This window comes from Hypanus sabinus, unplaced genomic scaffold (genome assembly GCF_030144855.1).
Source record: "Hypanus sabinus isolate sHypSab1 unplaced genomic scaffold, sHypSab1.hap1 scaffold_279, whole genome shotgun sequence".
NCBI classification, from domain to species: domain Eukaryota; kingdom Metazoa; phylum Chordata; class Chondrichthyes; order Myliobatiformes; family Dasyatidae; genus Hypanus; species Hypanus sabinus.
Window position 1 is genome coordinate 280,581 of NW_026780928.1, and position 13,594 is coordinate 294,174.

Sequence of the window (13,594 nt, forward strand, 5' to 3'; positions counted from 1 at the left end):
CCAAAGCAACACAAGATGCTGGTGGAACTCATGAGGACAGGCAGCCTGTATGCCAAAGAGTAAACAGTTAACACTTCGGGCCAAGACCCTTCCATCAGATCACAGTGTGAAGGTTCTCAGCCCAAAGCATCATTACTCTTTTACATCAGAATGCGGTGACATGCATTCAAGATGGAAATGGAATTATATCTTTTTAATCAGAAAATGAAGAACTTCTGTATTCGCTGGATAAGTAATCTGGAGCCTCAGGTGCTGGGTTGTGTCAAAGCTGAGATCACCATTCTCTGGGAGAGTTTTCGTCACTCAGTCCATAAGACCATAAGATATAGGAGCAGAATTCAGCCATTTCGCCCATCGAGCCTGCTCTGCCATTTCATCATCACTGATCAATTTATCCTCTTACCTCTTATCTGCCCTTGTATCCCTTTATGCCCTGACCACTAAAGAATCTATGAATCTCTGCCTACACCCAGTGATTTGGCCTCTCCTGCTGCCTGTTGCAAAAAACTCCACCGATTCACCACTCCCTGGCTGAAGGAATTCCTCCTCCTCTCCATTCTGAAAGGATATTCTATTTTGAAGCTGTGTGGTCTGGCTTTAGACACTCCCACCACAGGAAAAATCCTCTCCACATCCACTCAATCAAGCTCTTCCACTATTTGATAGGTTTCAATTCGGCAACCCTTCTTTCTCCAACGTCACGGGGAAGAGAGGCCCAGAGCTAGGAAACGCTTTTCATATGACAAGCCATTTAATCCTGGTAAAAATTCACCATTTGTGACGTCATGTCAGCAGAAAAGGTTCTGGATTTCAGAGATTTTTGTATTTTGGAATAATGGACAAATCTGCAAACCTCAATCATTAACCCATGCAATCCCAGGCACACAGATGCAAAATAAAGACAGATGTAAATTTAAAGCAGGAAAGTGGAACCTTACGAGGAGGTAAAGCCTGATTACAAGGCCTCAGAATATTGTACTCTCCAAATGGTCAAAATACAGCCAAGTAACAAGTTCGAAAATACCCACAACTTGCAGAATTACAGTGCCTCTGATTATCTTGGTCCATGGGATAAGCACAAGCTGGGTCTGATCAACCCTGGCTCGGTCACCTGGGTAAGAGAGTCTCATGATTAACGACCCGAAACCCCCAATGACCCCAGGTTGCAGTACTGATGATGTGTCCCTTTGCACACCCGGTTCTTTAAGCCAAGTGGGAGTCAGGCCACGTTAATGAAAGGCATCGGCTAGATTAAAGTGGCTGCACTACACTACCCTATCCACCATAGTCCCACATATCTCACCATACTAAACTCCACAGCTTTATCTCTTCCAGCCTCACATATACATCCACCAGCCCTACCCTCAAACCCAATCCTAAGAAGGGGCACCCACCGCTTCTAACCCTGGCCACACACCCACAAACCCGAAGCCGAGTGTACGGAGGAGTAAGATCCAACAAAGGCAAGTGTTGGACCTGGTGGATGAAGGCATGGGCCGGATCAATGTGGCAGCGTTGCGTGAGACTGAATCGAGAGTGACGAGATGAAGAAGCACAAGAGGGGTGATTCTCCGACTGCCCGCATAATCTCTTTGTTATTTTGATTTTGTTCTGATAGTCCTCTGTCTATTTGAATATGTTGGTATAATTCATATATAATTCCAGTGTTTCTTGTCAATGTTGTGTCTGATGAAATGTGTCTGTGATGCTGCTACAAATCCGTTGTTCCTTTCTCCTGTGTGCATAAATAAACTCGATTTGAACTTGACTTTGAAATGTACAAATCTCTCCTTCGCTCTCCTGCTGCCCTGTGTCATGAACTGAACGTCTTCGTGTTTAATTTTACAATATTTCATCTAATTTTATTTTCGTACTGCTTTTGAAATTTGCGTTTCCCTTTTCAATTGCAGCCCGCACCCCCGCCTGTCTCTGCCCTCTGTCCTTCCTCCTGTATTAAACGCAGCGCGAACCGTCACACATTGGTGCCGCTTCCCATCCCCCAGCGTTCCGCTTGGTGATTCATTTCTGCAAGCAGCCAATCGGAATGCTCAGCGTCGCCATTCTAATTAACATACCATTTTGTGCGCTGCCCATTTAGTCCGAGCTCCGAACAGTTTCTGATTATTATTGTGTTTGAAACCGACGGGGAAGTGCCTGATCCACCGAAACCCGCTCCCAAGAAGGGCGCCAAGAAAGCTCCGTCCAAACCGGCGAGCAAGTCTGGCAAGAGGTCGAGGAAGGAGAGTTACAAAGTGATGAAGCAGGTTCACCCCGACACAGGCATCTCCTCCAAGGCCATGAGCATCATGAATTCATTCGTGAACGATATCTTCGAGCGCATCGCGGGTGAGGCTTACCGCCTGGCCGACTACAACAAGCGGTCCACCATCAGCTCCCGGGAGATCCAGACCGCCGTGCGCCTGCTGCTGCCCGGGGACCTGGCCAAGCACGCCGTGTCCGAAGGAACAATGGCGGTGACCAAGTACACCAGCTCCAACTGAAGACAAGTTTACTGACAAAACAAACGGGAAAATCAAAGGATCATTTAAGAGCCACTCACGCTTTTATTAAAAGAGTTACAAAATATTGAGCCATGGACTTGAGGTAAGTTTGAAAATTGCTTTTTGATGCGCTCATTCAGAATCTTATCTCCGTTACTCAGAAATTGCTGTCCACTATTCAGCAGAATCCAGATTTCTCTGTTACATTCCTGCGTACTGCACAGGCACGGTCGTGACGCACCCCTTCCCTGTCATTTCCTCTCGGTCATCAGGTTTCTCTGAAGAAGACACTAATTGTTGCTTCTGGTTTAATTACCGTGGAGAATGCGGTTCTTTGAGTTTTGTCCCATTTCGGTTACTTCTCTTAACCCCATTCCAACACGAGAGCTGAACACTCACGGTTTGTTCAGACTGTATTTGTTAAAGCTCCACTTTCTGAAGGGCCATCCGCTGGTAAACTGACTTGAGTTTACACAATGACCGTCCGCGAACATTTATCAATTGAAAGAAATCGGTGAACTAAATCTCCAGACACTGTGGCAATATTAACTACACTTAGTTTAAATCTGTTTCACCAATCATAAACGACCCGCTACATTTCTCCAGACTGTATATGAAGGGAGAACACGCATATTTCCGGAAGCCAGAATTTTTCACGGTCAAGACTCCAAGTTTATTTCTGATTTATCAAATCTATCTGACGTTGTATGTATTCAGGAAACCTGGTTTCCCACATTTAAATTTTACCTTCCAGGATTATATTGTAATTAGGCGTGATAGATTATTTGGTAGAGAAGGTGCTATTGCAAATTTTATACAGAAAGGGAGAAGGCATACAGTTGTGGATGTGAATGAAATGTATGAGGCACTTGTAGAAGTATTTGATTCAACAGGGAGCGACATTAAAGAGGTATATTATTATAACCATGGTGGAAAGCTTTCGATTGATCTGTTAGAGTATATGTAGCTCCAGCTCACTAAGGGTTGTATGGTTGGGGATTTTAATGCATAGACTTCACTGTGGGCTTGTTCTCAGAATGATGGTGCTGGTTTGAAATGCAGAAGAGTTTTAGATATTTCACTGTGTCTAACTGGTGGGAGAGTTATGAGATTTAATGTTCATAATAGTTCTGAAATTGCTGTAAATTTAACTTTGGTTTCAAACATTCATGCTGCAGTGAGTGAGTGGTATGTCATGGGAGATGAAACATTGGGGAGTGATCATTTTCCTCTATTTATAAGCCTGGGTTTAGACCAAGATGCCACTTTGAGGAGGTGGAATTTCGGTAAAGCAAATTGGAGAAGTTGTAATGTTTTATGTGATGAATGGAACATCTGTGTGGATGGAATGGTGAGCATGATGTCGATTTCTGCAAAGAAAGGTTGTCACGTTATTCCTCAAATTTGCTGGAAGAGACTCATATTAAAAAGTGCATTAATAGGAGAAAAGCTGTACCATGGTGGACGGAGGAGTGTGCAGAGGCAATTATTCAGAAAAATGTGGCATTTTGGAAAGTTAAGAAGTATCACTGTCCGCGTGATCTTATTAAGTGTAACAGGTCACAGGCCGTGGTGAGGAAAGTAATGAAGGTTGTGAAAAATATTTACTAGAGGTCATATTGTGCTAGAATTCGAAGGACTATTAAACTTGGAGGTGTTAGGGGAATGATTAAGAAAGTGGGGGTGAGGGATTCATAGGGTTCCCAGTATTGATTAAAGAAGGTGATACAATTGTGACTGAAACAGAGAGGGTTTAATTACTGGCTTGGTCATTTGCTGTAACTCATAATCAAAATAATGAAGGGACTAAACAATGTAGGGATAAGCTGTTAAGTGAATACCCAGACGTGTTGGAAACCTGCTGTAGCAATGACAGTGATGTAGAGTTTTATTTGTGTGAATTTAGGAAAACGATTATTAATACAGGGCTGACGGCTCCAGGAAAGGATGATATAAGTTATTGCATGTTTAAACGTATGGCCATAGCTCTTTGGAGATAATATTACATTTTTGAATCCTATTTGGCATTCAGGCCATCTTCCCTCCTCATGGAAAATTGCAATTGTAGTGTCTATTCAGGATCCTGGTAAACCCCTGTTGGATCCTCCTAGTTATAGACCAATATTCCTGATTTCCCATTTGTGTAAACATATGGGATATATGGTATTAGAGTGGTTGAATTATATTTTGGAAAAGGGAGGGGACATGTTGTTGTTAATATACTGGATTAGTTTGAGGGGAGAAGTGCTGGTTCAACAGCACATGTCCCAAAAGCAGTCAATGTTTTTATGCAGAAATCTCAGCATCTACTTCAACACAGCAAGCTTCCAGAAACAATATATTCAGTGGAAATGTCAATCCATCGCCTCCTATATTGTCGCGATGAGGCCACACTCAGGTAGGAGGAACAACACCTTGTATTCTTGCTGGTCAGCCTCCAATCTGATGGCATGAACATCGATTTCTTGATCTTCCGGTCATGCCTCCCCTCCATCATCAATCCCCATCCACTTTTCCCTCTTGTCGCCTGCCCATCACCTCCCTCGGGTGTTTCTCCCCCCCCCCCCTTTCTTTCTTCCACGCCCTTCCGTTCTCTCCTATCAGACTTGCCCTTCTCCAGCCCTGTAGCTCTTTCACCAATCAACTTCCCAGCTCCTTACTTCATCTCTCCCTCTCCCAGTTCCAGTTATCACTTTGTGTTTCTCTCCCCCCTCCCCCACCTTTAAATTTACTCCTCATTGTTTGTTCCCCAGTCCTACTGAAGAATCTTGGCCCAAAATGTAAACTGTACTTTATCCACAGACGCTGCCTGGCCTGCAGAGTTTCTCTAGCATTTTGTGTGTTCTCCTTGGATTTCAATAACTGCAGATTTTCTCCTCTTTATTACTCAATGTCAACAGGCATTCTGTATGACAACTGTCAAAGTCCCACAGCAGATATGAAACTCGAGGTTCGGCAGATGCTGAGAATAAAGTGCAAAGTAACACACAAAAATACTGCAGGAGCTCAGCAAGTCGGGCAGCATCTCAGCAGAGAAATAAACAGTCTAGGTAGGATGAAGTGTTTGGGCCCATAATATTCACGGTTTATTCCTCTGCATAGATGCTGCTGGGGCTACTGAGACCCGCCAGCATTTTGCAAACATAAACCTCTTTTTTTTCAGTCAATCAGTTTCCAGATGTTGCTGAACTTTCATTTGTAGCCTCATCCTCCTGCTCTGGTTCCCTCTTTCTACTCCCCATCAACTCGAGCCTCCATCACATCTAGAGCCTCCTTTTTGCTGATCCCACTTGTTTCTGCTCCATCGAATATTTACCCACCATTCTGCTCATACCTTAGAGGAGAGCATTGTATTGCAACAGTCTGGCTGTGTGAGGCACGGCCCTTCAAAATCAGTGAAAATCACCCAAAACAGTGAACAGAGAAGGGCAGAGCCTATATTACCAGCAATATCGAGGAGCAGATAGGGAATCAGATTCTGGAAAGGTGTAAGAATAACAGAGTTGTCATGATGGGAAATTTTAATTTGCCAAATATAGATTAGCATCTCTCTAGAGCAAGGGTTTTTATGAGGTGGAGTTTGTTAGGTGTGTTCAGGAAGGCTTCTTGACACAATACGTAGTTAAGCCTACAAGAGGAGAGGCTGCACTTGATTTGGTATTGGGAAATGAACTTGGTCAGGTGTCAGATCTCTCAGTAGGAGAGCATTTTGGAGATAGTGAATATAATCCTTTCTCCTTTACAATATCATTGGAGAGATATTCGGAGCAGCCAAGTTAGAAAAGAATTTAATTTGAATAAGGGGAATTATGAGGCTATCAGACAGGAATTTGGAAACAAATGCTCTCAAGGAAAAGTACGGTAGTGTGGCAAATGTTCAGGGAATACTTGAGTGAAGTTCTGCAATAGTTACGTTCCCATGAGACACGGAAGTGATGGTAGTGTGCAGAAACTCTGGTGTACAAAGGCTGGTCAAGAAGAAAAGAAAACATTACTTCTTACTTCTTACTTCTCCTGACAGTAAGAGTGTTCACTTTGATTTGCAAATATGTGGATTTCATCTCCAGGCACAGTGAGGATATAAAATCCCCATTTGAATACACTCAGATATGAACTGATTGTTCATAGTCACAGTGCATTGATTACTCTTCACAAACATGTCTATCCAAATAGAAACTATTTGCGCCATTGCAAAATACTCCACTTGAGGTTCCTCCCCTCCCTGAATCACAATATATAGGGGACAACCACCTAAATCTGATACAGCAGCTCAAAGAAAGCAACTTCCATTTCTTTGTTACAGGTACATCTGATTTTTCTGAGTCTTTCTGAAATAATTATTGTCAAGCATTAAATGTAGATGGCTTCATTGGTAAATTGGAAGATGAAGAAACAATTGATGGAGCTGTGGATAGTGTGGAGGACTGGCAATAAATACAGCAAAATGTAGATCAATTGCAGATATAGGCTGGGAAATGGCAAATGGAATTTGACCCAGATAAATGTGACGAATTGCACCTCAGTAAGTCAAACGCAAGACAGAACACTGTTATGGGCAAGGTCCTTTAGTGTTGCTGAGCAGAGAGATCATGGCATCCTAGTTCATTGCTAGTTGTAAGTAGCTACACAAGTTGGTATGTTGTTTAGAAATCGGCTTACAACATGCTTGCATTTATTATTCGAAGCATTTAGCTCAATAGTCATGTTCCTAATTTGTAAGACTCTCGTTGGGCCACATCTGGATGACTGCATACAGTACTGGTCGCCCCACACTTGGAAGGATGTGGAGGCTTTGGAGAGGGTGAAGAATATGTTTACCAGGATGCTGCTTCATTTAGAGGGTGTGTGCTATCACAGGAGGCGTAATAAAATGTTGTTTCCACTGGAGCTCCAAAGGCTGAGGGGTGATCTGATAGAGGATTGCAGGAAGATGGAGAGTATGGGCATGGTATAGGCAGGAAGGATTAGTGTTTGGGTGTTTTTGATTTGCTTTATAGCTAGTTCATCACAACATTGTGGCCCTAATGGCCTGCTGTTGTGCTGTACTCTTCATTGTTCTATGTTCTCCTTAGTTCTCAAAGCATTTTCATAGCAAACTGACCCATTTGACAGTTACCTTGTAGCTGTTGGTTAAATCCTTTGCGATTTACAATTTGCTATTTCTAAACTCAAGGTAAAGATTCCATTTAGTATTTTAAATCTCTCACAATATCATTAGACATTTTGGCTCTTAAACCACACAAGCAGCAATGACGTTAAATTAGTTTCGTCATTCCCTGTTCATGAGATGTTCTTCTGCACACCATTGATTTAACATGTGGTAATTTAATAGCACCTTTCTGTCAGCTTAAACAGTCTGACATATCACAGAAACAAACGTTTTCACTGATAGAACTGCCAATGATCAAATGACTTATCTGTAAACGCTTTAAACTCTTGTACATGAAAGTCGCTGAAGGCTCTGATATTCTCGATCCACCTTGCCTGGCACAAATGATCAATCCATGGTCAAAGTCACTAAGATCTCATTTCTTTCCTATGATGATGTTTGGTCTCAACAACAAATGAATCTCTTGACCATTCCTGCATGCTTTTATGCATTAAGTTTCATCGACAATATTGGATGATGAGATATCGGCACTAACAAGTGTAATGGGATGTACGGGTGTTCCTAATAAAGTGGCCACTGAATGTACTATGCTCTGCTTGGGCTGTCCTGAACCATTTCACTGTCATTGAGATATTTTAGTAGAGTTTCTGATAAATTGGAAACACAGCAACCAACCTCACACATGCAGCAATGTTATGCCCTGATAGAAAGGAAAATGACTCAAAACCAGGGAGAACTTGCCCATCTTTTCCATGGTATATGGAAATCACTCAAGAGGCTTTAACATATCTGCCTGGATTCCTTCAGGATGGCATTGAAATAGCATCCTAGAATTTGAACTGTTCACTCGATTGGACCTCAAACCCACGCTATAGCCTCAAGGAAATAATCACACCACCTTGTCACACTTGACACTGTTAAGAACTCAGCATAGAAACAACTTTAGGGAAATGGAAAACAATCAGCTCAGCAAAGGCAGTAGTACAGGAACTTGCAGCTCATACTGAATGGAATCTAAATTCATACTCTCTGTGATTAAAGAAGAGAATAGTAATTTTAATATTATTCTATCTACAATTGAATGGTGTCCTAAAGTTGTCTTCAAGGCTACCAAAGTCTGTACTTCTGCAGATAATCTATTACCTTCAGTGACAGTGTCTGATTGTACAAGACAATATGTGGGAACCGAATTCAGCACAGATATACTATAGCCCATTGTTGAACACACTCAACTTAAACTAGAAAAATACAGTATTGCCTTTAAAACTGATCTGATTTACTGTCCCAGCTATCCAAAGATAAGTCATTCTTGTCATATAGTAGTATGTCTGTATTAATTTTACCTGTATTCTCAGTTTTCTGAAATATCCTCCCTCTCAATTTGTAGTTTCCAAAAGTCATAGGAGCAGAATTAGGCCATTTAGAACCAACGGGTCTGCCCATCATTCCATTTTGGATGATTTATTATCCCTCTCAACTCCATTTGCTTCCCCTGCTCCGGAACCTATCACAAACATATTAATGAATAATCTATCAACCTCCGCTTCACCCATCCCCAATTACATAGCTTCACAGCTGTCTGTGGCAAGCAATTCCACAGATTCACCACCTTCTGGCTCGAGAAATTCCTCCTCATCCCTGTTGTAAAGGGAAATACTTCTACTCCAAGGCTGTACCGTCTGGTCGCAAACTCCTCCACCACAAAATACATCCTATCTACTTCAACTCTATCTAGGTCTTCCAATATCCATAAGCTTTCAATGTCCTTCTTTTCTCTTTACCAGAGCTATCAAAATTGAGATACCTTCCTCCAGATAATTGCCTTCCAAAAAAACTCTTGTCGTCCTGGTGTTTCTCCTGCTGATTGTTAACACTGAGTTTTCCAAAGCCCGAGGGGTCAGACGACTTGATATCAGATTCAACAGTAATGCAGAGGGAATTTCTTCACAGGTAGGATTGTCTTAGCTCCACTTCTTTAACATTGTTCATTGTTGAAATTGCCTGCAATCCCAAAAAATGAACAGGTTCAGGAACTCGCGTTCAAATTCAATTTTCTTTACAGATATAAAACCAAACGAAACAACATTCCTCTGCACCTTGCTCCAACCACAGATCTTTGATCGCACAAAGCGCATAAAACTAAATATTGTCAAAAATAAGTGCATAAAATATAATTCACAATGCATGCAGTGTGCAGCACATTAAAAAAACAACTAACAGTACAGAGCTCACTGTCCTGTGATGAGAGGTCGGGAGTTGCAGGGCATTAATTTGTTTTGTAACCTAATGGAAGAAGCTATTACCCAGTCTAGCAGTCGTAGTCCTCGAGCTGCAATGCCTCCTTCCCGATGATTATAGGTCAAAGAGATTGGGAGATATGTGCCAGGGATCCTCAATGATGCTTTGGGCTTTCACTAAATCAAATGTGTCAGATCATTAATATTCCAAACAACATTTTATTTAAAGTCAAACATCTATTTTTTGATATAATGAACATACTGAAATGCAATATAAAACATTAATTTTTCCAAGTCAAATTGAGTTTATTCTTATTATCATAAGTTCAGTGAGGTACGGGTTCAGTACCAAGGAAAATTTGCATGCAGCAACATCACAAAGATGAAGGGACAGACAGCACACAGAATATAGATTATGCATTAGGTCTACCTTAAGTCATGCCATATGCAATAAAGTCGATTTGCCATCATGAGTATATATTTTCAGAAGTTAATTGGCTGGAATAGTAATGAATGGGAGATTGGTTTGACTAGACAAAATAGATGAATGTCACTTGAGGCAGGCATCCCCAAGAGTGCTGAAAACTTTGTCAATTACAATTTCCCACGAGACGTTACTCACGGACAGTTATACAAAATCGTGTAGGTCTTGTAATGGAAATGTTCCCATGATAGTTCAGGGTTTATTCATCGAGAAGATACTTTGATTGATGCACCAGTGGGGTGGGAGGTGGACGGGGTAATATTTTGGAAATACTTTCTGAGGAGCTGACTGGTCAAACTAAATAGTGAGAACTGGTGCCGAATACTTTCCTGTGTTCAATGGTGGGTGAGGTTCACCAATGACGGACTGGGCCATATTTAGTACTTATTACAGGCTATTCCGTACAATGGCATTGATGCTTCCATATCAGGCCAAGATGAAACCAGTCAATAAACTCTCTAACAGACATCTGTGGAAATTAATCAACGTTTCAGATAATAATTCAAATTTTGTCAAGCTTCCAAGAAAGCATAGCGTTTTTGGTGACATTCCAAATCTCCTCAAATTCCTATTGAAATATAGCCGTCGTCACACCTTCTTTACAGCTGTATCAATATTTTGGGTCCAGGTTAGCTCCTCGGACATACTGGCACCCAGGATCTTAAAATAGCTCCCTCACTGCATTTCTGATCCCTCCATGAGGATTAGTGTGTGTCATTCACTCAACTATAACGTGTCATCTCTCCTCATACTCGAACTCCGGAAAACACGTTGAGGAATTCTTCCATGGGCAACAAAGTCAATGGTCTGAGATAACTGAGCAGCAAGTTGACTTCACAATTCTTTGTTAATTGTTAATTCAAATATGAGCGAAAGTCTGAGAATCAGATTCCCTCGACACAATAGGTGACTTTGTGGTTTGTTAGAAGTAAAGGTCTGTTAAGATCAATTAAGAACTGTGCATTCCAGTGATCCACTACTCTCTGAATAAATAAAACCCTACCCATCACATGCCCTTTGAACACACGCCTTCTCACTTTAAATGCCTGCCCTTTGGTATTTGACATTTCAACCCCGGGAATCAGATACTCCCTGTCTACTCTATCTATGCCTCTTTTAAACTTATAAACCTTCGTCGGAATTCCCCTCAGGCTATGGTGCTCCAGAGGAAACAACTCACCGTCCTTTCCAATTGTATCCAGTCTCAATTGTAAGCCAGACTGACGCTGTGGAAATACAGCTCCAGAAATATGATTTTTATTTCTGCAAGGAGCATGTGTGTGTGTGTCAAATATCCGTCGACATTTCCTGGTACATGCTTCAGAGCATCGACTGATGATAAGAGGATGCTCACCATGACACTGGAGTAAACTCCAGATGTCTCTTTCTCCTGTGTAGTAAAGGACTTCAATTTGCTGCATCCTACTACAGGTTCTGAGTTATCATAATTCGAAAATGAGCAATGCTAAAAGTTCAGGTGCAACTGTTCTATTTATATTTTCTGCCCATTACACTACTGGTGTTTTGGCAGCAATAAAGGTCTTCCTTCTTTGGCTGTGTTCAGGGCTTCCTTCATCATGTCAGTGTTACGCCTGTGACAATAGACAATAGGTGCAGAAGAAGACCATTCAGCCCTTCGAGCCTGCACCGCCATTATGAGATCATGCCTGATCAATTACTATCAATACCCTGTTCCTGCCTTGTCCCCTAATCCCTTGATTCCCCTATCCATAAGATACCTCTTTAGCTCCTTGAAAGCATCCAGAGAATTGGCCTCCACTACCTTCCGAGGCAGTGCATTCCAGACCCCCACAACTCTCTTGCAGAAGAAGTTTTTCCTTAACTCTGTACTAAATGACCTTTTTTAATGATCCTCTTTTTAAAACGTTTTTTATTGCGTTTTCAAATAATTACAGAAAGAAAAACAAATATACCCTTAGCCCCTCCCCTCTAACAACCCTACAGAAAAAAAAGAAAATGAAAAAAAAAGAAAGAAAGCGAGAGTGCCTGTATATCTGAAGATCCCCACATGCTCCACGGAGTTCGTAATAACTTTATTATATATACTTATTTCTTTCCCCAAATAACCAATTATTTTATCTTCGGAGCAGTCATTTGAGATCTTAAGCTGTGTTGCCTTTAAGGCATTTGTTTAGTTTATTATACTTTTGCTTTAGTAATTTGTTTGTTATCAATTTCTAGTTAAAGTTAAGGTTGTTTAAAGTAAATTCGTTTTCTGTGATATATAGCGGCATGCGATGACGTCACTCCCAGTTACGCCGTGTGTTGTGGGAGAATACCGGTTTGGAGAAACAGGAGGGAGGGGGCTTATGTGTACAGTATCAGCGCGAGAAAAGTTTTCTTTCTACGCACTAGAAACATTAGTGAATCAACGCCCTAAGTTCATGAGATAATCGATATGTTGAATTAAAAATGTTAACGCTGATTCTGTTAAAAGTAATGATGATTGATAAAGTTTATGTTTTTTGTTATTTAAAGAGTGGCGGATAGTTTGTGTTGAAGTGTATTTAAAGCCAGTCGATGGCGTGGGTAGATTCTGACTGTATGTTGCACTTTAATGTAAGATTGTTGTTGTAGTTTTACTTTTGCAAGTGTTTATGATGTAAATGTGATGTCAAGAAGGAAACAAATACAGTATATTTTTTGTATTGTTTTATCAACAGTTTTCACCATACCTTAATGTGGAAGAGTGAACAGTAAATGGTTAATCTTACTGGGACCGCCTCATTGATTGGTTTATGCTTGGTGTTTAGTTCAGAGTTATTTTACAGCTGTGCGAGAACACTACATAAGCATTTACGAGAATGACAGCATCTGATTTCAAATCCCAGAAAATCCTGCAGTCTCGTTCCTGCAGTTCTTCCATTGGAGTGAAAATCATATAGTTATTGGAGATGATGTATGTTGCCGTATGTCGATTACAATAATGACATTTGTGCTGTTCATTTTTTTTCAGACAGCTGCACCATAGACCCTGAAAGTGACATCAGGAATATCTTCTCCGCAAGTTACAGTGAGCATCTGGGTTAAAACTGATCAACAGCACAAGGTCAGAAACTTAGTGTCACTACCAAAAGTTCCAGCCAATAGAAGTTCAACACTGTATAATGTGTGTTAAAGAAATGTGAAATAGTGCAACACTTGTAATAATAATTAACAATCAATGAAACATACATACAATGAGTTCTTCATTAGCATTTATTGTAAGACTGGAAGTGGTTACTACTGATATTGGCAACAT

General features: G+C 41.1%; 1 long non-coding RNA gene across 1 annotated transcript in view; it reads left to right on the top strand.

Annotated features, from left to right (window-relative positions):
• Positions 1 to 9,425: 9,425 nt before the first annotated feature.
• The window catches only part of LOC132388221 (uncharacterized), a 270,004-nt gene continuing 265,835 nt past the window's right edge, over positions 9,426 to 13,594 (top strand). The window contains exons 1-2 of the long non-coding RNA XR_009510184.1: positions 9,426 to 9,561; positions 13,310 to 13,402. This is a non-coding gene — a long non-coding RNA (uncharacterized LOC132388221). The remainder of the gene's footprint in view (positions 9,562 to 13,309; positions 13,403 to 13,594) is intronic.